Source organism: Eumetopias jubatus, unplaced genomic scaffold, assembly GCF_037043125.1.
Source record: "Eumetopias jubatus isolate StellerSeaLion01/CBP00866 unplaced genomic scaffold, mEumJub1_p1.0 scaffold_5, whole genome shotgun sequence".
Taxonomy (NCBI): Eukaryota; Metazoa; Chordata; class Mammalia; order Carnivora; family Otariidae; genus Eumetopias; species Eumetopias jubatus.
The window spans coordinates 51,912,595-51,936,126 of NW_028274811.1; the positions used below are offsets into that span (position 1 = coordinate 51,912,595).

At 40.2% G+C, this 23,532-nt stretch overlaps 1 protein-coding gene across 1 annotated transcript in view; it reads left to right on the forward strand.

Moving 5' to 3' along the window:
* Window positions 1-23,532, forward strand: part of PIK3R1 (phosphoinositide-3-kinase regulatory subunit 1) — an 82,990-nt gene that overhangs the window by 11,199 nt on the left and 48,259 nt on the right. The gene's annotated exons all lie outside the window — the stretch shown is intronic.

Consider the following 23,532-nt stretch of genomic DNA (forward strand, 5'->3'; position numbering starts at 1 on the left):
GAGAGCAATAAAGTGACCACAGAAAGCAGAGAAGAAAGCATTGTTTTTATAACCTGGTTGTCTCCCTCTTGGTTTCCTCTCCAGAAACACTGTGGCTGAAGCTGACGCCTAATCCTGTACTCACTATAGATGGAGAGGGAGTTCTCTTCCTTCACGGGCAGGGTCATTCGTAGCATTATTGCTTCTAGAGTGCTAGGCTGTCACAAGAAAAAAAAAAATTACTGAATGCTTTTCTTAAATGGAAACCACCTTGATTCAAAACCCGCTCCTTGTTTATTATTGGAGATGGTCCACACTTGAGCTTTGTGCACAGCTGGTCATTTAAGGTTTTTCTGCTGTTCAGTGTCACACAGAGACAAGCCCTTTGCTCAGCTTTGCCGTTATGACCTTTGTTAAACACTCATTTCCTCGTTAGTAAATTTCAAGCTTTTTTTTTTCTTCCCATAATTGTTTCTTTTTTTCTCAGACTGAGAAAGGTTTGGAAAGGTAGGTTTAAAACAGGTGGACCCTCCCGCAGCGGTTGCATGTTAAGTCCAATGGCGTGTGGCATTACTGTGTATTTCTGGGAGGGATTCTTAGTCTCTTGTGCCTTCTTTAATGTTGGCTTATTCTGGCACATAGGAATGAGGTAACACGGGAATAAATGAGCAGAATTTAAGTGCTGCCTTTTAGCACTGAGTCATAATATGACAGGGAATATTTTGTAGAAGTCAAGCACTCCTGCCTAGAGATACCTGAAGGGATGTGCCTTCTCCTCCCCTGCCTGACCCAAAAGAGATACATGTTTGATGAACATGATACCGTACTTTATAAATAATGTCCAAATAATGTCTTTTACTATACAGTTGAAAAGCAAAAGTTAATTTTTCTTTGCAGGTAAGTCAGAAAACCTTGACTGCATACGTAGATACAGTTTTGTCAACCATTGCATTTCATTGAGCAGATAGAAAGTGTATATATACATTATTGTGGTTTCTTTTTTCCCCCCACCCAACTACATATTTTTAATTTGGCTGTTAATTTTTTAAGTTAAAAAAAAAACAAAACACTTAAAGTAGCCTGATTCAAAAGGAAAACCTATTTAATTTGTCCCAGAATATAAAAGATGACAGAATCCTCCAAGTATCTGTGTTGGATTAGAGAAGATTGAAAGGTGGGAAAAGGGGCATCTTGTCAAATTAGTGACCCAGATTTTGTAAAAATAATTTCTAAGCAAAATTGCATTTGATAACTGCTATTAGGTGTAACTTTCATTATAAGCAAAATGATTTTCTCTTTTTTAGGTCCTAAACTATTTTGCAGTGCTTTCTTTCTCATGTGATGTGACAATGGAGATTTTTCACAGCCTTTTCTTTTTTCTTTGTAACACATGAAAAGGTAGAGTAATGGAAAATTTTTAGCAGAATTTAGGAAAGAAACCCATGATAATGTGCATTCGGGTATTAGAAAGAGTGGGCCCAAATACAATGAGAAATTAAGAGTTACTGAAAGGTTGAAGAGGCAGTATGGGGAGGTTGTGAGGGGAATGTAGTACTAAACATTAGATTTTCCAGAAATGTTAGTCTTCTGTTCTCACTTAAATAGGATTTGTCTGAAATGAGAATTCAGTGGCTCCTACTAGTTGCCTGTCACATTGAAAAGGAAAGTAGTTGTAAGGACAAACATATATGTTGGAACTACGGGATTCTGGTTTGGAAGACTTTGCAGTGACAAATTGTAGGGCAGCAAGAGAGGATAGTTCTTTTCTTACTGTAATTGAATTCCTTAGCACTTTTTTCTTTTTACTCCCCCTGCCACTTGATTTAGCCTGTTTTTGTGTTTGACTTTCTTTGTTTTACTTAGAAGGTTACCCTCGAGGCCTGAGATCACATGTAGGTCTCCTGTTGAGATAGTGTCATAAGGAGAGTTGGCACTCCCCCTGTAATGGGCAGGGGTTAGACAGAGAATGCTCATGCCTGCCTGCCTGCTAATTGTGTGGTTCTTGTCTCCTGCTCTTGCAACCTTCTCTCTCCTTAAAAGAAAGTTGTGATTGGACCCTGGCCAGAAGTACACTGTGTGAGGGATTCCTCCTTACATAATAGAACCCACTTTTCCACTTTTCCTGGAATGTTCCTGGAAATAAAGCTGTAAAGTTGAGCTCTTGAAACTCATTTGAAAATCTGCTAAACCTTCCACTGCTACATTTTGCATGTAGTCTCTTAGGAAGCCCAGTCTGTCGATGGAATTGAATTTGTTCATTGGTCCATTGTTGTATTTACTGGCTTCAGAGTCATTCAGTAAACGTGAACTGCATCCCTATTTTGTGCTGAGAAGTAGCGATGACAAATGAAGTCAAGATTCGAGAGAGAGAAATAGCATGCCTTCGGATACCGTGTCCTTTCCCCTCCCACCTCAGGGCTCTGCTTCCTTTCCTCCGCTTGGCCGGCTCTTCCTCGCACATCCCTTGGGCGACCTACTCTCCCCTCTGCTCACATCTTCTCATGGAGGCTGGCTCTGCTCACCCTGTTTCACATGGTGACCTGCCCCTCTGCTTTTGCAAACCCTTTATTATCTAACCTGCTATAGAATTTACTTCCCATGTGGATGTTTATCATCTCTTCCCTCTGCCAGATTGTAGGCTCCATGACGGCAGGAATCTTGGTTGTTCCTCCATGATCCCAAGTACCTAGAGCAGTGCAATAGGTTCTCAGTGGATAAAGGCTTGCTTTTGAGGTTCTTCATCTAAATATTTCACATCCCAGGCGGCTTGAGAGCCCTGCACTCTGTATGTCACAGGCAGGCACAGGAGGCTGCAACAGCCCATTCTGTGGTTAGAAATCACAGCTTACTTGCTTTCATATCATTCACATCTGAGGAATCTTGCAGCCTTGGCCTTGACCATTGCATACTTTGTTCTCCAAAACTGTTATTTTCTACTCCAGTGCTTAGCAGAGGTAGTTCTGGTAGCGGGAAAGTGTGTTCAGCTGATAGAGGGTTCTGTCAGCCACTTAAGCAAAGTGATTAGAATGTGTGTCAAGATCAGCAAGGATCCTCAGGTTTTATTTCCTCTCCCCTCCTTTCATCTCCTTCCCTTTGCTTGGGGGCTAAAATTGCCAAGAGGAGTGTCACATTGCACTTTCCCACCATTTAGTGAAGCCCTCTGTGACCTACTTTGGAGAGAACCTCTTCAGTGTTTCGCACAGGTGAAGGGTGTGGAAAATGGGTGTCACGTGGTCCTGAGGGGGGCCATGCTGTTGAAAGACAGTACTCCAGCTCTTTCTGCATTAGGCTCTTCAGACACTGGCATTCCATTCCCAAACATACAACCCCATTCAACCACAGTCCCTACTTCCTCTGTACACAGAGAAATGATGGAGGTGGAGATGTAGGGATAGGGGAATGAAAATGTTTTCCTTTCTTTCATAAATAGCTGTCCCGTGGGGCTATTTCTTGAGACAGTGTTTTGCGATTCTTTAAAGTCATGCTAATGCACAATATTTAGACTAGTGAGATTCTAGTTAGTGACAAACTAGAATCTAGTTTATTGTATAGACCTAGTGACCACGTTAGTTTGTATCAAACATTGGAATCTGGTAACTTGAGAGACCACTTCCGGATCTGAGTTCATACCCACCTCCGTCCCCCATCCACACCCCTTACCGGCTCCCACTTTGGACCCTGACAGTGAGTCCCAGGTCCCAGCTGGTTCCACATATAGAACACAAAGCACACATTTGGCAAGGCCTATTTTAAATTTTGATCAAAATTCTTTCTAAGCAGAAAAAGGAAAAAGCTTATAACTTGTCTTTGCTTTCAAGGTTTCCCCGGCCAAGTTACTTTTACATTTCTCACACTCAGCATTTGAGTGCCCCTCCATGGTTGTCATTCATCATCTAGAAGGCAAGGCTGTAATAAATCACACAAATTGACTACACTGTACAGAGGTCACAGAAGATAGTGGCCTGATCCCAAATCATACACCTTTGCTGAGCCTCATGGTCATAACATACTGCTGTTGCTCACCCAAAGAGTACCTGTGAAAGTAATTTGCTTTGCTTCACAAATTCCTGCCTTTATGAGTTCTGTTTCAGTAGAGATGATGCCTTGTCATAACTTCACCTTTTCTCCTACTTAGGTGAGACTTTGCTTGTGAAGTTAGAGGGTCGTCCTGTTGAGCTCCTCTGAATGGTGGGGTGAGACATCGGACTTGTGGTGCTGACTGCCCATTCTGCATTGACCATGCTGCTATTGTGAGAAAGCAGGGCTGGTTAGAGGGTATTTGAAGAAGATAAAGGCCTTAGAACCCTGCCTCTAATGACCCACTGGAAAAACTAATCAGAACACTAGAGATTTTGACCTCTGTGTTTAAATACGAAATGAAGTACATTTCCAAAAGATATCATCAATATAACTGATTAAAGAGTAGGTCTGGAGAAAACAAATGTGATAATTATTTTTGCTAAAATCAGATGAGCTTAATCACTTCTCTTAAGATCCCAGAAGGAATTACTCATGTATTAAGTGACATGTTATAATAAGTTCTCCTGCTCGAGTGCCAGCATTTCTATTCTTTTTTTTTCCATTTTGAATCTTTTTACTAAAGGCTTGATTTTTAAGATGTTTTTCCTGTAAATTTTAAATTTAATTATTTTGTCTACCCAGAAATGTGAAGAGAAAGGCAAGTAACCCTAATTAATAATTTGCATATCCATGGTTAGTTGAGAAGGAAAGTGACAAACAGAGAAAAGATTTTCACATCTTTTCTGCTTTTTAGCAGAAAAGCTCTACCCCGACCTGGCTGGCCATATTAGGAATTAAAAGCAAAGCCTAAGGGGGGATGAGTAGAGAGTTCCTCTTGGTACTCCCAAACAGAGAGGGAGACATTCCTCCTTCCTTCCTCCAGTCTGTTATTTGACCAGAAGGACTTGATTTTTTCTTTCCTGGAGCTGTGGTGACAGTTAAGTTCAAGCTTACAGATAAGACATTCCTTGAGGAGAAGATTTCTGCCATGTTACCATGATGCTTGTCATTTAGAAACACAGAGCTATGGTATGCTGGTTGTATTTTCTTAGGTGAGCTATATGTTCAGATGATTTCATTAAGGCTTCTGGCTTTAGACATTTCACTCTGCTCTTTTTTTTTTTTTCCCCAAAATGGCTAAAGGCTCCAAAGTCCATATCTGTACTACCTAAATAAAGCCTTCACACCTCTGATTTGAACAGGATCTCTGTTAAGTGGAGTGAGCCTATTTTGTCTCCTAGCAACCAAGCTAATGATGATGTTCTAATGAAATTTTCCTTGTCATAAAAGTAGAACTCTATATTCAAAAATATTTCTTTTTTAGTTTAGTTGTCAGTAGATTCTGTGATAACTTTGACGTCCGTCTTCCCTGGTTCCTAGGTGAATGCATCTTTGTCTAAAACAGGAGAAATTCTGATTAATAAGCGCTTCTCCAGTAAGTCAGGGTTTGAGAAAATAATTCAAATTCTTAAATTCAACAACAAATGGTGCCTTACATCTGCTAAGTAGCATCCAAAAAGGGGAGAATTTTGTACCTCTGGCAGAACAGAATACCAAATATGTGATGCCATTTACATATCCATGTTTTTCTTAGTAAAAGAAAACAGATGTTAGCAGTAGAGCCGGCTGTTGCATATACGTGTGTCTTTGTTGCGAACAGATTTCCACGAGGAATGATATAAAATTGGTTTGAAGGCTGAAGTGGGAGAAAATAACTTGGTGTGATAGCTAGAAATGAGAAGCATAGTTGCATGATGGATTATATCTAATGTTTTGAGGTCTTGGTTGATTTTATTGCATTCAGTACCAAAACAGTTCTTAGGCTTTCACTGAAACTAATCTAAATAGAGGAGGTCAGAGTGTACTGGAAGTTGGCTTTATTTTAATTCCTTGGGTATAATTTCCCTAAAATGTCAAAACTGTCAGAATAGTTTGTAAGTGTGTTATTCTTACTAATTTCTATAAGCGACCACAGTATTTTGTTTTTACTATGATAATCCCATGCACTATGCATTGTTAAAATGATCTGATAAAGTAGAACTTTGCAGTTGAAAATAAAAACAAGCAGCAGATCTTTCTGTATAATTATGTATGCAGAACTTTGTCCCAGTGGCTTCATGCCATCTAACGTATGGCTGTCATTTTCAGGAATACCTTTCCTGGACACTGTCTTGCTTGGATGTGTTGGCATTCATCTCATCTGTTTCCATTTGGTAGCATGTATTATGCGGTGCCTATAGATTCTTCCGTCCTGTCACAGTTTGATGCATATTGAGGTTCTGACTGTGAATTTATTACACTGTATCGTAGGAGACTGTAATTTGGTGATCAAATTTGATATTCAAGATGGTAAAGATGTTGGTATAAGTGAAATGTAAATCTCTGTGATACATCATTTGAGTCAGAAATTCCACTCTGCTTTGCTTCCTCTAAATTCCTTAACCCCCCCTTTTTTTAAATTCCTTAATCCTTCTAATCCCAGTGTTCTCCAGTTGTAAAATTAGAAATAGATACTGTCTTTTCTGACCTTTGACTGTATTTTTGTTTTAACCTTGCTGACACTTGGCCAGTAAACATTAATCTATTCCTACTCAAAGAATTGTTGAGAAACATAATCCAGAAAACTTGAAGTTGTCACTAGTAGTGTTTCCCCAGTCCTTCAGCCCAGAAGGCAGAAGAAGGGTAAGCCCAGAAGGTGAAGGGACTTAGATAGAAAAACAAGCTAGGATGGTTGGGCAGATGTGCTTGCATGACCTCATTGCCAGATCTGATGTGGAGCTTGGGCTGTGAGATCAGATGGGATTGTTGCTAATGAAGGTGCCACAGTGGTAGCAAGTTTTGCAAAACTGCATACTGTATGATCTTAAGTTATGAGAACTTACGCTCTCCCTGTGTTGGTGGACTCTCAAGAATTGCTGACGTTTAAATGGGTTTGTGACTTACAGTTTGACACATTGCAGTTCATGAGTGTATTAGGTATTCATGGAATGCCTTCCTTATACTGTGTCTCTGTGGTGTAACTAAATTTGTTGACGCGATAGGAGCTCAGAGTGCCTGAGGATTGGTGGTGTGGGTTTTTTGTTAAATTCTCCAAGGCAGGTAGACAGGGTGATGGTTATAACATTTGTCTATTCAGGTTATAAAGATTTACTTATTCAGAGCTCTTCAAATTTATGTGATAGAGGTATTAGAGTATTGTGCCCAAGAAGTAAAGTGTTAGCATAGGCATTGGGCAAGGCTGCTTTGTAGTAAAGTCAGCGAGATAGTTGGGGTGGTCATCCTCATCCTCCAAGCTTTACCCCGAGGAAGGAACCTGCCGCAGGGCCCTCAGACTTGGCACATACTATCATTGACACTGTTAGAGAAAGTCGGCTCCAGCTTGTTGCTGGGTCTTGAAAAATTCAGTTTTCAGAATTACTTCAGGTTGTAAATAAGATAATCTGTGAACCCGCATTAAACACTGCTGGGTTTATTTTTATCCCATTTTAAAAAATAATTCTTAATCTTTAAGAATGTTGCTTCTTTATCAGTGAGTGGTTGGTTTGAAATATATCTTTCTATCCATGTCCTAATTGTAGAAACATAGTTGAATGTTTGTATCATGACTTTATAATTTGGAAGTATTTCACAACATTGCAAATTTGCTTTTTTAGGTGGCGAAAAAGTAAATTTCCCATTGTTGAAGGAGAAAGATTGATTCAGAAAGGTTAGACCAAGATGACTTAATTGCTAAATAATATTGATCATCTACTGAGTACCAAGGAATGAGATTTAATGAATTTGGCTAAGATACATCAGAAGTATATAGTGTAGTCACTATACCACACTTGCCCATGGATTTATTTAAATGTTGAAAATGCCTTTTTCAAAATGTACCTTAAACTAACAAAATAAATGTCACCAAGGCTTTAAAATTAAAAAAAAAAAGACCATAAAATTGGCAGACTTACTGTTTGCCAAGCATTCTGATAGGCATTTCATAGACATTTTTCATTCGATTGTTCTGTCCACCCTGCAAATATTGCATTGTTAAATCATTTTCCAGATTAAGAAGCTAAAGCTCAAATGATTTTGTAAATATTTAAAAAGAAGGGACTTCATAGAAGGGACATTCAGCATGCAGCTGTGTGGATCTTGTTAAGCAGTCCTTTGTGAAGTTATCGGTAACTGAAGAAACCAGATAGTTTCAGCTTTTTGGGTGGTCTTTAATTATGTTTGTTTTATCTTTTAGGTTTCATTGGCTGTTACATTCATACAACCACACAACAAATTACCTTTGTTTTACATACGACTCACAGCATTTTCTCATGTCTGTTAAATATATTAAAGGTTTGAGTTACAAAGAAACTGACGAGGCCATGAAACTAAGACAAAGTTTTGGGTATGTGTGTGTATGTGGTTTTTCTTGAGAAGAAATAAACCTTGATCAGATGCTCAGAAGTTACGTACCATTGATAAGTGATTTTCCCTCCATGTCTGTTATTTTGGAAGACGTTACTGTCTGTTTCAAATGTTTCCCTGAATTTCAAATTTTCTTCTTTCTGTCTTATAATTATATCATTTTGATTGAAATGGAGCACAGGCTGGTTATTACCTGTTTAAAAGCCAGAAAGCTGAGTATGTCCAGCATAAGAATTATGTGTTTTGGCGTGTTAGATAGTGGCTGCTTGAAATCCATAAATACAAGAAATCCCAAGCTGACTCAGATGAATCTGAAGTCTTAAACCTAAGCCTGAGTTCTGTCAGAGTTAGCAGTAAATGCCATTTTAAAGACTGGCTAAATGGCTAAATTCCTTTGAATGTCAAACTTTATTTCTCAGGAAAGTCAGTCACTGCCAAGTTTATAACATAAACATTGTGTTTCTGTTTCCAGAATTCCAAGGACAGGAGGGTGGATGAGGGCACGTGAAAGGCACAGGTGAATTTTATTTCTGGGTGTTTAAAAGGACAATGTGACATTGCACAGAGATAGTCTCTCAAAGGCGTTGAGTGCCAGCAAAACCTCTTGGATGCTTTTATTTTTGCTTATTTTTTTTCCCTTGAAACATCTGAAAGTTTCCTCATTTAAAAAGGTCTCTGCCTGGTGGTCCTGACACAGCCTCTTGAGACTACTCACTAGAGTCCCTAAGAACGTGGAGAAAAACACTTGCATTCTCAAGAGTTACAAAAGCAAGAACTAGCAGGGAAAATGTCTACTGTAAACTAAACGGAGCCAGGTTTAAAAACATAGGCAGGGTAAGTTCTGACTACCTATAAATAGGGAGGCAGAGCCGTGTCCTCCCCGACTCTCTGCCCGTAATTCAGAAAGAGCCTAGGCAGCTGTCCCCAAAATGCCCTTCCCTTCCTCTAATCTTCCCCAGTGGTGCTTTTTTATTCCATGGAAGATTATAACTCAGAAAATAACCAAGCAGGGCTGGGGTGGAGGGACTGGGGGTATTACTGTTACGTCCTGAGAATCTTCCTCCATAAAAGGAAAGTGTTGGAGGTGAGGAAGGATTAGAAAGACCTCCGTTGACTGAGGGTTTGGGTACTGATTGAGTTCTCCATCATTCAGAGCCTCAGAAAACCAGCCAGTGAAGGCAGAAGAAGGTTTTCTTTCAGGCTAGCGAAACTACATTGAAATGAAAACCACAGTGAGAATTGGGCTGGGAACTATGCATCCTAACTGGCCAGCCAACTCTAGGTCTGAAGCCAGCACCCAATGGATCAGGGGTAGCTCAGAGCAAATGCCAGGTTTGGGTAGATTTCTCCTTGCTTAGTGGTCACTGATCAGGAAAAGTATAGCTGAGCCTGCTGAACAGTGTTGCTCCATAAAGGGAAAGGGGAGATCAAATAGAAGATTTGAAGAAAGAACAGACTTCCACCAATGATTTATTACTTCAAAATAACATGGCCCTAATGAAAGAGGGGCAGAAAGCAGTTAAATGTTTATGAGTTGAAAAAAAATGATAGGATGGGATGAAATGGGAGTGAAACCATAAAATTGTAAAGAAATTAAAATTGCAATAGCACCTTAAAATCCATGTGAGAGACAGTAAGGAGTAGAATTGATGCAGCTGAAAATTAAATTAGTGTTGTGAACAAGAAATGTAGATAAAGCTCTTCCAGAATGCAAAAAAAAAAAAGTGAGGGAGAAAGATGATAGATACATGGACTGAAGATCTAACATGAGAATTTGAAGTGCTGATAAACAGGAAATCATATCAAGTGAAAGAGAGCAACATAATAAAAATAACCTTGCATGCATGTGTGCACATTTGAATGTGCCCTCCACCACCTCGTTCATAGGAAATCAATGGAAAGCCACCTCTAGATGCGTGTTGGCAAAAAAAAAAAGTTTTAAGTATAAAAATATCATTAAAGCATCTAGTCACCATACCTACGTAAGTACCAAGGAACAGAATTCAGACTTCCTTCTCCTTTGTAGCTGTAAATGCCAAACGATAGTAGTAGAGTTTTGAGAAAAGATGGTGACTTGAGAACTTAGGGTCCGGTTTCCTTATATTTCACATGGAAAGGCAGTCGAGAGACACTCTGATACTATCAGCAGGAGCTCAGAAAGATACACTAAACTTCCCACGTCACATGGGAAAACTTTTAAACATTGCTTTCCATTGAAACTTTGCAATGAGAAAGGCAGAGGTTGATTACCTTGAAGACTAAAACTCTAAGGTGTGTATTTTCCAAACACCTAAAAATACAATGCGTCTTCCAAAACACAAACTAGAGAAACGTGACGGTATTATGGACATGAGGAAAATCCTTGCCTTGTATGAAAATTTTACGCAAATACATATATAAACATCCACGTGTATGTGTGTCTTTGTACACAAATACAGACATGTGGCTTTATACCTGCCTATATTTGTGTGTTCAACAAATGCTAGTTCTCTGTCAGGTGCTATGCTGACATTGTACTACATGAACTTGTTACTTTTCGTAAGAATTCTGTGACATTGGCCTTATTATTATACCTGTTGTCAACCTGTTAGTTAAATGATAGCCCAGGCTCACACAGCTAGTGGAGGAGTTGGGATTGACCCCAGACCGCCTGTCCCCCCAGTGTGGTTAAGCGTCTGTGCCGTACAGCGAATGGGCCTTGGGCGGGAGTGTCCTCGCCCTATGACAATGCGATATTCCCGGACACAGCCCATGGGCCAGGAAGGCAGCCCTGAGCCAAAGGCAGTTGATCCCCTGGCTTGTCAGTGACCTCTGACGTGGCCTGATACTAGTCAGTGAGTTCAACAACAAGGCTTTTCCACTTTCAGGAAGTAGACCCAAGAAAAACTAAAGAGAATGAAGCAGTTGTGTGAGTTACTCTCCTTTGCAGCAGAAGGACCTCATCAGAATAGGCTGAGAAGAGGTGATTTAAAGTCATGTTGGAATCTTTGGGGCATAAGTGATGAAAATATCAACCTTCAAGTTAGCACTCACAGGACTACCGCTTCTCAAAATGTTATGTACATATAGATGCGACATTATATCTTTATAAGATGACATAACATCTGAATATATAAAATAGCATTCATACATATGTTGTATATAAACATGTGTGATAGCACAGTATATAAAGCAATATAGACAAGTCCTTGTTGATTTAGTGATGCAAATGTACCTTTGTAATTGAGTTTGCTAATAAGTTCACTAAAATCAGCTCTAAACGATTGAAAGCCAGTTGTGACTTGCTACTCCACTAGGCATCAGATGCTTGTAGTTACTTGTACGGTTATATTGTAACTGTCATTTGTGGTCTAATCTTCCCCATAAGGGAAACTTGAGAAACCCGGTCAGCTTTTAACATTTAGAGGAAGTTTAAACATTGGCGCATAAAATTCACAGTTGTTTAGGTTGAAACTCCGTTTCCTGTCAGACCACATCTATCCAGCGCCTATGTGATTGGAATCGTCTAGCTATGGCCTGCACTCAGGACAAGTTTCACAAGATGCACCCAGTGTTTACTCTTGTCTTTGCCTGCTTCCGGAGTCTGTGCAGTGGACCCTGAGCCCTCTGCCTGCCTGATGGCAGTGCGGTCAAATAAGGGAATTTGTCTAATCACGTAACTATTTTATTCCCTTAACTGCTGTTGGTGAATTCCAGCCTAGCTGTTACATCCTTTTAGTATTTAGTATTTTGAGTATTATTTAGCTATAAGGGTGGAAAAAAAAATTTTTTTGGTGGGGGCGGGGAGTGTTATAGTTTGGCTGTGAGGCTAGTTGCCTTTTGTATAGTCTGAAAGGGAACAATGGGGACAGTTTTACAGTGATCTTTTTACCCAGAATACAAACCCACGGTCCCTGCCACCTCTCAGTCAACCCCCACGCAATCCGTTTTCTAAAACACATTTGAAATACAACTGAGGCTTTTGCCTAAGAACCTCTTAATTCAGTGAATCACTAAAGGACCATTTTTTGCCAGCATCAGGTGCTATGTGGAGTTCACATTCTGAAATGTTTAAAATTCTCTATCCTAGCAAATGCAGTTAGTAATCTCCAAATTATGGTATCTCACATTTCGTGTATGATATGCCGAGAGAAGGAAATGAAGAAGGCCCGGGAATTAATAGTTCTGGTAATCACAGCTTAAAATGAAGCCAAAAATACTTTGCTTATAGGAGTTGAAAAGAAGAGACCATGACTGATGGGTTTAGCCTTTTCTCTGAAATCCATCTCGCAGAGTTGATATTTGATGTTTTAGGCAAAGGCGGTGTAGGCTCTGATTAATTTTGTCACCTTACTCTGGACCTTTCACTTATAGGCATGTCACTGAATGATTACATAAATTTTTTATTTGCTAAAAAGGTTGTATTACCCTTTTTAGTTCATTGCATCTGGTTGCTACCTTTTTCTTAAATACCTGTACGATGAAGTGTTTTACGTCTGGGATGAAAAGTTTGAAATGTTTTCCTCATGATTCTTAAGGTTTGCTTGGCACGCATTGAGCATTTGCTTTGTACCAGGCACTGTGCTGTGTGCACTGCTTGCATCATTTCACACATTGCAGTTTTCAGGTTGAGGCACAGCGAGAAACCTGCCCAGAAGCAAATACTAATAAAGGGTAGAGACCTGGGATTTGCATACAGACTCTGACTTCAGGGTGTGTGCTTTCCAGCATCACACTGTGTCTCACCCTCAAAATGAAACGGAGAAGAAAAGGAACCTCTAGCAGTATGAACTTCCTCAGAGGTCATGTCATGTTAGACCAATCACTGGTGCTGGAGGCAAATATTCAGTAAATATTAGGAAGAAGTGGCCTGTACGTCATAGAGTTTTAAATAGAGTCTCACATCTCTATAATCTTTGGCCTTATTCAGTTACCCTCGTACTAATATAAAAATCTTAAAGATCTAGGTATTAAAAATGCTCGATTGGCCAGTATCTTGTTTCTGTCAAGATCATGTACTTGAACCATACATCAAACCAGAGACTTAGATGAGACAATTGGTAGAAAATCATCAATGTCTTTAAAAGTTTTCTTAAAAATAAAGAGGGAAGACTATATGAAATAATCTAAGTTAAAGCAATGACCTGATTCCATCCAGGTGAAAGTATTAGAACATTATCAGTGTTTGAACCTAGAGTTGGACCCGTTTGTAGCAATCTAGAAGAATGTCTTGGTTTAGTAAGACTTTAATCTTAGAGATGAGCCCCGATGGAGAGCCGGTGAGGCTGGATATGGATCAGACATCAGAACGTCTCCGTGTGACCCCATGTTGTGAGTCTTGCTCAGAGAGCACAGCAGTCACACTTCGGTTCCTGTCACACTCATGACGGATGAAGGCAGAAGAAAAGTCCTTGATGCTAGGAGATTCCGTTAAACCATCAAGGTGGATTTAAGGCAGCAGGGGGCACCCAGAAAGAGAGGTCTTCCATGGGTAGACAAGCATGCAGATGCTTTCCCAGGCCTGACCCGGGAGATGGAGGTCAACCATATTGCAGTAGTTGACCCGAAGACAAATAATTTCACCCCTCTTTGGAGTCGGGGTGTCCTCTGTATTCGAGTTTGGGAAAATTCACTGCTGTGAAATGGGAGGTCTGCTGGGCCGATGGGATAGCCTAGGGTTAGCCTGCGGCTGAGCTGTGGCCAAGGATTTTTCAACCCTTGAAGCCTTGAGGCCTCCTCCTCAAGCTGGCCATTTTTCAGACTTAACCCTCAGTTTCTGGGTAAGTTGGAGTGTGTCTATAGGGAAAGCCCCGGGTTTGGGATTAGTCAAGCTTGCCAGAGAAAAATGCATCTAAGCACTAATAAAATTTGCTGACCCCCATCTCAGAGGTTAACATTTTCATTTATGTTTTACATGACTCATTTTACAGTACAGTGCTCTACAGAGAGGGAAAGAAGCCGTCCCCTTCCCAGCCTCCCCCAGACGCCACATGATGGAAAAAGCAAGAATTTTCCGCATAAGCATGGCTTTTTTTTTTTTTTTTTTAAACAAAAAGCCAGTCTCTGATGGGACTTTTTTCCTGCCAGAATTCCCACTGGTCCACTGTCACAATTTTTACAAAAGGCCGTGATGAAAGAAGGCCCATTTTGAGGCCTTTGCAAACTCTGTGTTATGTGAAACATGCTTGTGTTTCTGTTCTTGGTTATCAGCAGAATTGTTATTTTTGAACCTCTCATAGGCATGTAAGACCTGGGCTCTCTAACTGTTAAAGTATAATTTTGATTAAGAAGATTTGTTGGCCGCTATGATGAGACACATAAAACTTTGAAAGGTTTTGATGTTGAGTTTCCTGTTTTAAAAAAAAGTGTCCTCTCTTACGAACTCTGACTAGATGAGAGGATTTTCCTCAGAGAAAATTCATCTCTGGGAAGAACCATCTATGTGAAGGTCATAACCTAGAACATTTTTGAAGGGAAGTTTCAGTGAATTAAAAGAGGGCAGAGTTAGGGAGCTCAGAGTTCTGTTCTACCACAGCTATCTCTGAAAAAACCCATTTCAGCCTGGATCCTGGGCAGTTCCGTAGTTGGTCACAGACTTTTCTGCAGAAGTCACTCATGTCCCTTCACAGTGGAGGAGAGGGGTAACCTGGACCCCACTGGGAGTTTGTATCAACATTCCTACCTTTCTTTCCTCCTCAGAATGTTCACTGAAGAAAACCCGTATAAACCGACTGTGACAGACACATGCATCCAGTGGCAGCCTTTCTCTGGCTGTAGAGGTGGTTCAATTTGTTAGAAAGAAGCTGCATGGGGACTGGCTCTCAGCCCAATGCTTGAAGCATAAAGCAAGTGCTCAGTTAACTTTGGTGGCTCGGGGCAGAAATGGGAGTTAGCTTCGGGATTCGGATTCTGAATAATCTTCCATTAAACAATCACGTGGACCAGAGTGACAAGGGACTATCTAATTGAGACTACATAAAATGGTTCCTTAGGCTTCATGGACAATTGAGTAACTTTGGTTTCCTCTCTTCCTCTTGTTTACTTCCTGCTCTTCTAGAATCAAGCATTAGGTATTCTGGTCTCTTACAATGAGAAAATTAAACAGCTGTAGTTTAAATTAAAGCATTAATTTGGAGTGTTCTGTGGCTGCATTAATTATATCTTGACTAAGATTACATGCCCGTGGATTTGACAGAGGCATATAAGCCACAGTATGGCTTATCAGGAGCAAGCCAAAGTCCCGTGAATCACTGATCCGTGGTGATTTTTTATTTATACTTAAAAACCCTTTAAAACTGAAATAATTTGACTTGATTTTTTTTTTCTTCTAGTTATGTACAAGAAAAACAAAAGAATCTGAACATGAAACACAGTTGTGAGAAGTGTATTTGCATGGGTGCAGGACTGAGTGGTGGAAAATTCTGTTCTTTTACTCAGTGGGATTTAGCAGCATGTGTTCAAAGTTTCTTACCTAAATGGGTCTTAATTAAAGACTTTAGGATGTACTGCTTTTAATTAGATTATTAAGCTCACTCAGTGGTCCTTGTGAAAACTTGTCTTCTGACTGCATATTTTATATCAAGAAGTTAAATTTCATGGTACGATGAAGAGTATTTGCTGTAACCATAATTGTAGCTCATGCTGAATGTATTAATGCTGCCGTTGACTGAATAGTTGACTGCTCAGATCCATGGTAATTGTAAGTTTTCTTCTTTTGTTTTCATATAATCATTGTAAGACAGTGTAGGCTTTCGAAAAATGCACTTCTTTGACCTCAGATCTCATGTGGCAGTCAGTGGGAGTAGAGGTAAGAAATAATAGCTTCAACTGAACATCACCTAAACTTCTGTAATATTTTATTGAATAACACATCCCATGGGTTTAATAGACAGTTTCTACAGAAGTCCAAAGGAGTGTGCAGTTTGATCAACCTCCCTGCATCCCTTTGGCCCAAGGAATTATTTTTGTTATTGAAGGGACAAACCAGGGGTGAAGTGACTCACAGTTAATTGCCGGATTAAATCAGGCATCCAAGTCACTCTGCTTCGGGTGGGTTCTCTGAGACTCAGTGGCTGTCTTCAAAAGAAAGAAATACATTTCAGCATCCTAAAAGAACGTAGCGCACAATATGTGATGGGTCTTACTCTCTTTTTTTTTTCCTCTTCAAAAGAGCCTCCTGGTTTGAGGAAGACTTGAAATACTTTCGGACATGAGCAAATTCTTACTATATTTCATAATTATTTACTGCACTGTAAATGGATTTATTTAACAATCATTGCACCTGTGGGAAAGTTGAGGAATTCTGATAAATACGCTTTCTTTCTTCGTTGGTTTCAAGCTGGTTGTGTTTTGAATATGCTAAGTTTGGGCGTTTGAGGGCATTTGGAAGCTATATAGGAGATGGGGTTTGTTACTGATATAGGGTCACCAAAGCAACCATTGCACTTTGGTTCAACGTCCTTTTTCATTGTTCTCACTTATGTTGGAACACTTATGAACAGGCTGGGCTTTGAACAATGCCCTTGTCCAACCGTTAGTCCTAATTACTGTGACTAATTTGCCATGTGTCCTAAAAGACGGTAACATACTTCACTTTGGTTTTCTCATCTGTAAAATAGAATTTAATGAAACTCTCCCAAGCCAAGGATTTTGGTGAGGCATCATGGTCATAAGCCCCTAAAAAGATACTTAGAGTACTAAAAACCAGGTGTTTGGAGAAAACCAACAACTCGTTGATACCATTCAAAAGTTTTAAAAACACGTTTAAAAACACAAGTTTTAAAAACACCAAAGAAGTTCTTGATCTGAAGGAAATGAAAGGGATTGAAATTGTTTAGCCACAGGAAATAAAGACCTAGAGCCGATGTAAACATCTGAAAATTGTATGCAGTGGTGTTTTATGGAGAATAATAATGAATTCTTTTATATTTTCTTTGCGGCTCTCCCAAGAAGAAATGAGGTTAATTAAATTACTGAAGTTAGCCCTGGCAGTGACATTGATCTGTTTTCTGAGGCACAATCTTGAATCTTGTCTTTACCGATCAAAGGGGCAGTGAACTCACAAAACACCTGTGTGCGAGTTGCTCTCCAACAAAAGACCACTGGCATTGTGCTTTGTTGCTTAAGATAGTGTCTTCATTTGCACTTAAAAGTCCTGTGCCCTGGAAGAGGTAGTCTCATCAACTCCTGTATTCTTTTTTTACATTGTATGTCTTCATTCCCTATACCATTTGGTGGGGAGCCATTCTACGGTCTTTAATATGCCATTTGGGTATATTCTTTATTTATTCTCTGCCTTCCTTTGTAGTAAGAACACCATCAAAGCCATGCTGGGGGCGGGGCGGAAAAAGACACCTTTTGCTTTGTCCCTTGGGTGTGTTTCTTACTGAGATTGTCAGGTCTTTTTTTCTTACAAAGCCAAAATTACAGTAGCGTAATCACAACTATTTTGATTTTATGATTAATAATCATTTATCCAGTAGCTCATTAGTAAAAGAGATTCTGAGTCTTGACAGGAGGGAGGAAAAATAATCTTTCTAAACTGTTTGGCTTAAACAGTCTTAGCAATAAAGATTGCCACCTATTGGTTAAAAAAAGAAATAAAACTGAAAGATGTTTGCCAAACAGGTAGTGGGTGTGATCAAAACAGAATTATTTAGGTGGTGCTCTTAGCCGCGGTATTTGAAAATGTGTGATTTGATGAGGAACCCTCATTCTGTGCTTTCCCGTTTTCATAGCCAGTCTCATGAACTCATAGTAAATATTGAAGGAGAGGAGGTGTGCTGCTCTCATCGTTCCTTTTAAAAGCATATTTTTGAGACTGTCAGAATTCCGTTTTAATGGAATATTAAGTTGCATACATGCACTTTTAATTAGGCAAATGTTGGAGGCTTGATTTTGAAAACATTTTTCTAACTTTATTGTTAGTTTGGGCTTTCCCTCACTCCAAGCTTTGAAATCCAGCATTTCCTGTCCAACCAAAATGAGATGGGCTTGGTCACATTAGCCTTCCATGCCTCTTGGTTCCAGAATCTGTTTTTCCAGATCATGAGCACCATACAGAGAGCACTGGCCTGAGTGATATTATCTCCCCATAGTCATTGAACATCAAGGTACGTTGATAATCCAAAAAAAAAAGTGCATTGTTTTTGTCGAAAAGTCTCAAGTGGCTGCAAACTTGGAAAATGTTCTTTCCACAACGTTAGGATGGTTACATAAATTCAATTATTAAGAATACTTGGATTTAAATATAAAACAGTGGTGTAGCCATTTTTTTATTATTAATGCTGATCATTTAAATCCACCTCTCCTCCATGTCCCCAATATCTAAATACCTTTGAAATCTTGAGAAAATTAAAACCTACATAAATTACCGTTTTATATGCGATGGTATGTGTATGTATATTTATGTGTTGGTATAGATACTAAGAAACTTAGGAATAAAGCCACCACTCTTCCGATATTGTGTCCTTATTTTTTGCTCACATGTCTGTTCATATTTGTAATTTTAAGCCTTTTGATGTTAGATACTTCCCAAATAATAATTTGATACCCTTTGGTGGCATTGCATATTCAGTAAATTTTTTTGGCAAAGTTTATTTACCCACCAACCCTCACTCCACTTTGCATTGGGAACTTAGTCCTGGGAGATTGGGAGAACCATATGTTATTTGCTTTAATTTTTATATAGTACACCTATATGTGTGTGAAAATATATATCTAAACTGTCATAAAGCAACATATTGGTGAATTTAAATGAGTAGGCCCAATAAAAGCAAAAACCAAACTGAAGAGTGGTTGGAGGAAGTCCATAATAAATCAAGAAATGTTTCCTGAAGAAAGTAAAATGTATTTATATTTTTCAGCAGCTTCCTGTGGCTGTCAGCAGTAGGCTCATACCTGGTGTTGCTGCATAATTTGAAAAGTTGAGGGAGAGGGGAAAAGATAGCTTTGTGAACACTGTCAGGGAACTTAAGACATGAGCATTTTATGTAGGAAAGTCAGAGTGCATTGTTATAATCAGTCTGTGTAATTTCCTTCTGTAAAGACCTGCCCATTTACCAGTAATGATACCTTCTTTCTCCGCTATTTTTGTCCCTTCCTTTAGGAAAAGGAATATATGCTTACTCACTATTTAAAATCCAGAGTCATTTTCCTGTTCTGGTTGGTTTTATTCTTAACATTAATGAAGAGTAGAATTAGGTACATGTGAAACTTGGATCTCTTTCCAGGTTCTGCTTTTTTTTTTTCAACCATCCGTCTTGTATCCCCTTTTAAGTTCTCCTCTTTCAACCTTCACGTGTGTATAGTGGTATCTCTCCTTGGTCTTTTTATAGTGTGTTTCCATAAACGCAGATACACTGGGCTTTTTCACTGCTGCGCAGATTATCTACTCTAGCACTTAAGTGGTCTTGCCGCAAAATCCTGTACTTAAACACATGTGATCCAACGATTTAAGTTCAAATGTGATGTTCTAGAATATTGTGTTGGGCAGTTGGACTTCGTAACGACATGGTTCTTTCTCCAGTTGACATTGGTTAGCTCAGCAGGCCACTGCAGGGCACTGCCAGCCCAGACCGCTTCTGTGGTTGCGCTCCACCGTCATGACTGAACCTCCCATAGAGCTGCATTTCAGTAGGTGTTTATAGGCAGCACTTACCAGGCATTTCAAGTCCTCTCTGAATGGGAACTGCTGGGAAAAAGGGTTAACACGGATACTTTCTCAGTCGGGCCACTATTTGAGCATTCCACACAGAAGGCAGATGATGGACTATCTGCTGAGTAAGTGAATAAATGGGTGCATATCCATGTCATGCCAGTGACCTTAAGTTATTTCCCTGGAGATCCGGAGGTGATTCCTTGGGCACCCCTGTTCACAGTCATTTAATACGTGCTTACTGTATGCCGAGCACTGGACTGGATGCTGGGGTCACCATCATCAATAAGGTATCTTCACTGCTTCCTGTGAAGCTCAAAACCTGGTGGAGGGAAGCAGGGTGTATGAGCTGTGTGATCAATAGTGTACCTGGAGACAGGGGAGGTACCTTCCTTCACTTTTGTGTCACTGCCCTTTCTCGGGTGGCTGGGGCTGCATTGCCCCCTCCTCAGATTGTCAGAGCAGGAACAGGGTCTGAGATCTCCGTGACAGGCCCCCCACCCTACCCCGCCAGTGTTGCTCTCTGCATTGCCAGACCTCCTCTGTCTCCTTCCTCCCACCCCTTGTAATTCCTGCTGCTCTGTCCGCACCCTTGCCTCTGACGTCATTTGCAAAGGGAAGTGGATTGGATTATTCCCATTGGTCTTGACATACTTAGATATAGAAATTATCGTCAAATGCGTAAGGTTTCCATAGTTATATACTAAAATTTTTATTATCCATAATGTCACTGAAATATGCCCACGTGCGGCCATCACCTGTGTAGTTATTCAAAATAACTCGGGTGAAAGAGACTTTGGTGATCAAATCTGGGTACCTGACCACCCTTTATAACATCTCTGGGGGAAGATGTGTTCCGAGTTTTGCACAACCAACTTAGAAATGAGCTTTGAAAACATCATCCCTATGTAAGTTTGAGACTTCTTGCATTGATATGTAGCCTTGCTAGGAAAGCTTTGTTAGCTCTTAGATGTCCCCAAACTTTTGTGCTGCTTGGGAATTTTGAATGGACTCTCCTGGAGTTCTTGAAGTTTACTCATTCATTTTCTTACCAGAGCCACTGAGCTAAAGGAAACCTAATTCATATCCTAAAACATCTTTTTTAAAATCAAGAGTGTGTGTTTGCCTTATATGCATATTACTAAAATTAACCTGGTGCTCCAACAGCTTGTTGCCTTGTGACTCCCCAAGGGAGAAGGGAAGTGCGGGGAAATGATTCATTTCCTGACACAATAATCAACTCTTAGCTATTAAAGATTTACCTTCAAAACCTATCAGCATACAATGGGTTACTGCTATTGCTTTCAGATAAGGATTCCATTTAAACTACCCCAGGATTTTTTTTTGGAGGGGGGAGCATCAGGGTGCTTCTTTAAGGTGGTAGGTAATGACAGTGGTTCTGTTGGCTAACATTGCCTTTGTCATTAAGGAAGTTAGAATTCCTGGATTCTAGATTTGATTTTAAAATAGCTATTTAATGTACAGTGGAAATGTATTCTTGATAAAACCTTTGCAACACATCTGATTCCATGGTGTGCATAAGATGACTCAGATTCTTGGTTCAGAAGATGAAAGGTGTCAACTGTTTCTGGGTTGGTTTTTCAATCTACTCTGTTATATTAAAAAAAAAGTAATAATTTTAATAATGAGCAGTCTTTACGAGGCCTAATGGTCCTCCAGGTTTTCACTTGTTGGGCAGAAGTAAGGGGGCTGGACCTTTGTGAGCCACTGACTCACACTCACAGGAAGTGCATAAAAAACGTGTTGAAGTCCGTCTCCAAGTTGGCGTTGGGTTGTGCAGAAAGGGGGAGTTCCTGTAGGGCTGGATTAATCAGGCACTGATTTCTGCTGGTAGACCCAGCTGAAGAAAGGAGGAAACTTTTCTTGTGAGCTGGAACCACAGCTCCTGTCTTTCTTTCAAATCTTCCAGACTTTTTATTAGTCCATTCTTCAGACTTTATAGGTTTTAGAATCTGTCTGTGTCCACAGAAGAAAGTACCCGGTTGACAGTGTGGAGAGAGAGGGAGAAAGGAGTGAACTGTGTGTCATCCACGGAAGGACTCAGGTCAGTTCTGTAGGCCCCACCTTGGTTGGGAGTTGGTGGAGCTTTGGCTGTGTGCAGAAGGAATGGCTGACCTTGGAGATGTTCTGGTTGGATCATGAATTTGGGCTTGGAAAGCACTGCCTCAGGTTCACTAGCAGGAATGAGGCAGAATTCACGATTTGATGTCTTGAGACCTTACCATTTGCCAAGTATTGAGCAATCCTTCACATCTCCCCCATTGAACTGAAGAGCTATGTCTCGTCTCACGGTGAGTGCAGCGCGGATGAGAAAGGTCGGGCGCTGGCGTCTCTCATCTGCTCTTGAGACTAAGACCTAGACCATCCTAGACCACTCTGGACCATTGTCTCAAACCCAGGGATCAGCAGAATTACGGGCCCAATTTCAGGCCGACTTGAGGAGTTTGTGTCTAATGATGGGCAAGTACCTACATGTGTCTTTCATTATTCCGTTGCCTGAGGAGATGCTGTTTAAGTTGGCAGATACACTTACTGAAAAAAAGCTTGTCACTGGTGAGATTACTGATTTCACCAAAAAAAAAAAAAAAAAATCAAATGCCAAGGGAGAGGGAGGAGAGTGTATAGCATTTAAGTGTGGTGAAGCCATCAAGTTAACAAGAAAAAGTAGAATAAAATGTGGTTTCAATTTGCTGTACTGGGCTTGGGATGATAATGTTTCAATAGTAAAGGGGAGGGAGGGAGGGAGGGAGTGTGTGTATGTGTGTGTGTGTGTGTGTGTGTGTGTGTGTGTGTGTGTGTTCTCTGAATTTCAGAATCCTAGAAGTTTTAATTTGTTTCAATCCCCATTTCCATCCTCTGATAAAGGCGCTGGGTGATGATCAGAATGCGGGTTTGCACATTCCTAGGCCAGAGGTGCCTGGCCTTTTTTGTGGAGAGAAGCTACTTTTTATTTCCACCAAGCACCGAGTTGGTGGGGCAGGATACCCAGTGAGTGCGGTGTGAGCATCCTTGCACTGAGCAGCTTACCTGCATGACACCAGGCTGCCATCCAGTGGCAGTTGTCTATGCAGCACAGTGCCTCTGAAACCTGCCTCCTGCTTTCTGTGCCTGAGCTTTCACCTTTTTGCTGCTCCTGGTGGTGTTTTTTTCCCAGATACTGCTGTGACACAGCGTTTCATGAGAGAAATGAACTATATGTCTGGCTTAAGTCATTCAGAGTAAATGTGAATTTATTGACCTGTCCCTCCTTCCTGGCAGTACGAATTATTATCTTCAGGACTGTGTTTCTCCCTAAATTAGTAATAATATGTATGGTTTTTCCTTGAATGTTTTTTATTTTTTTGATTAAAGAATTCATGGTTAGTGGTATTTCTGCTTGTTAGAGCTTTAATTTAAAGTGGGTCTTCACTTCTGTCTTCGTGTTTATGCTTTGAACTGTGGTTTCCCAGTTTCCAAGTGTGTTTCTTGACACTTAC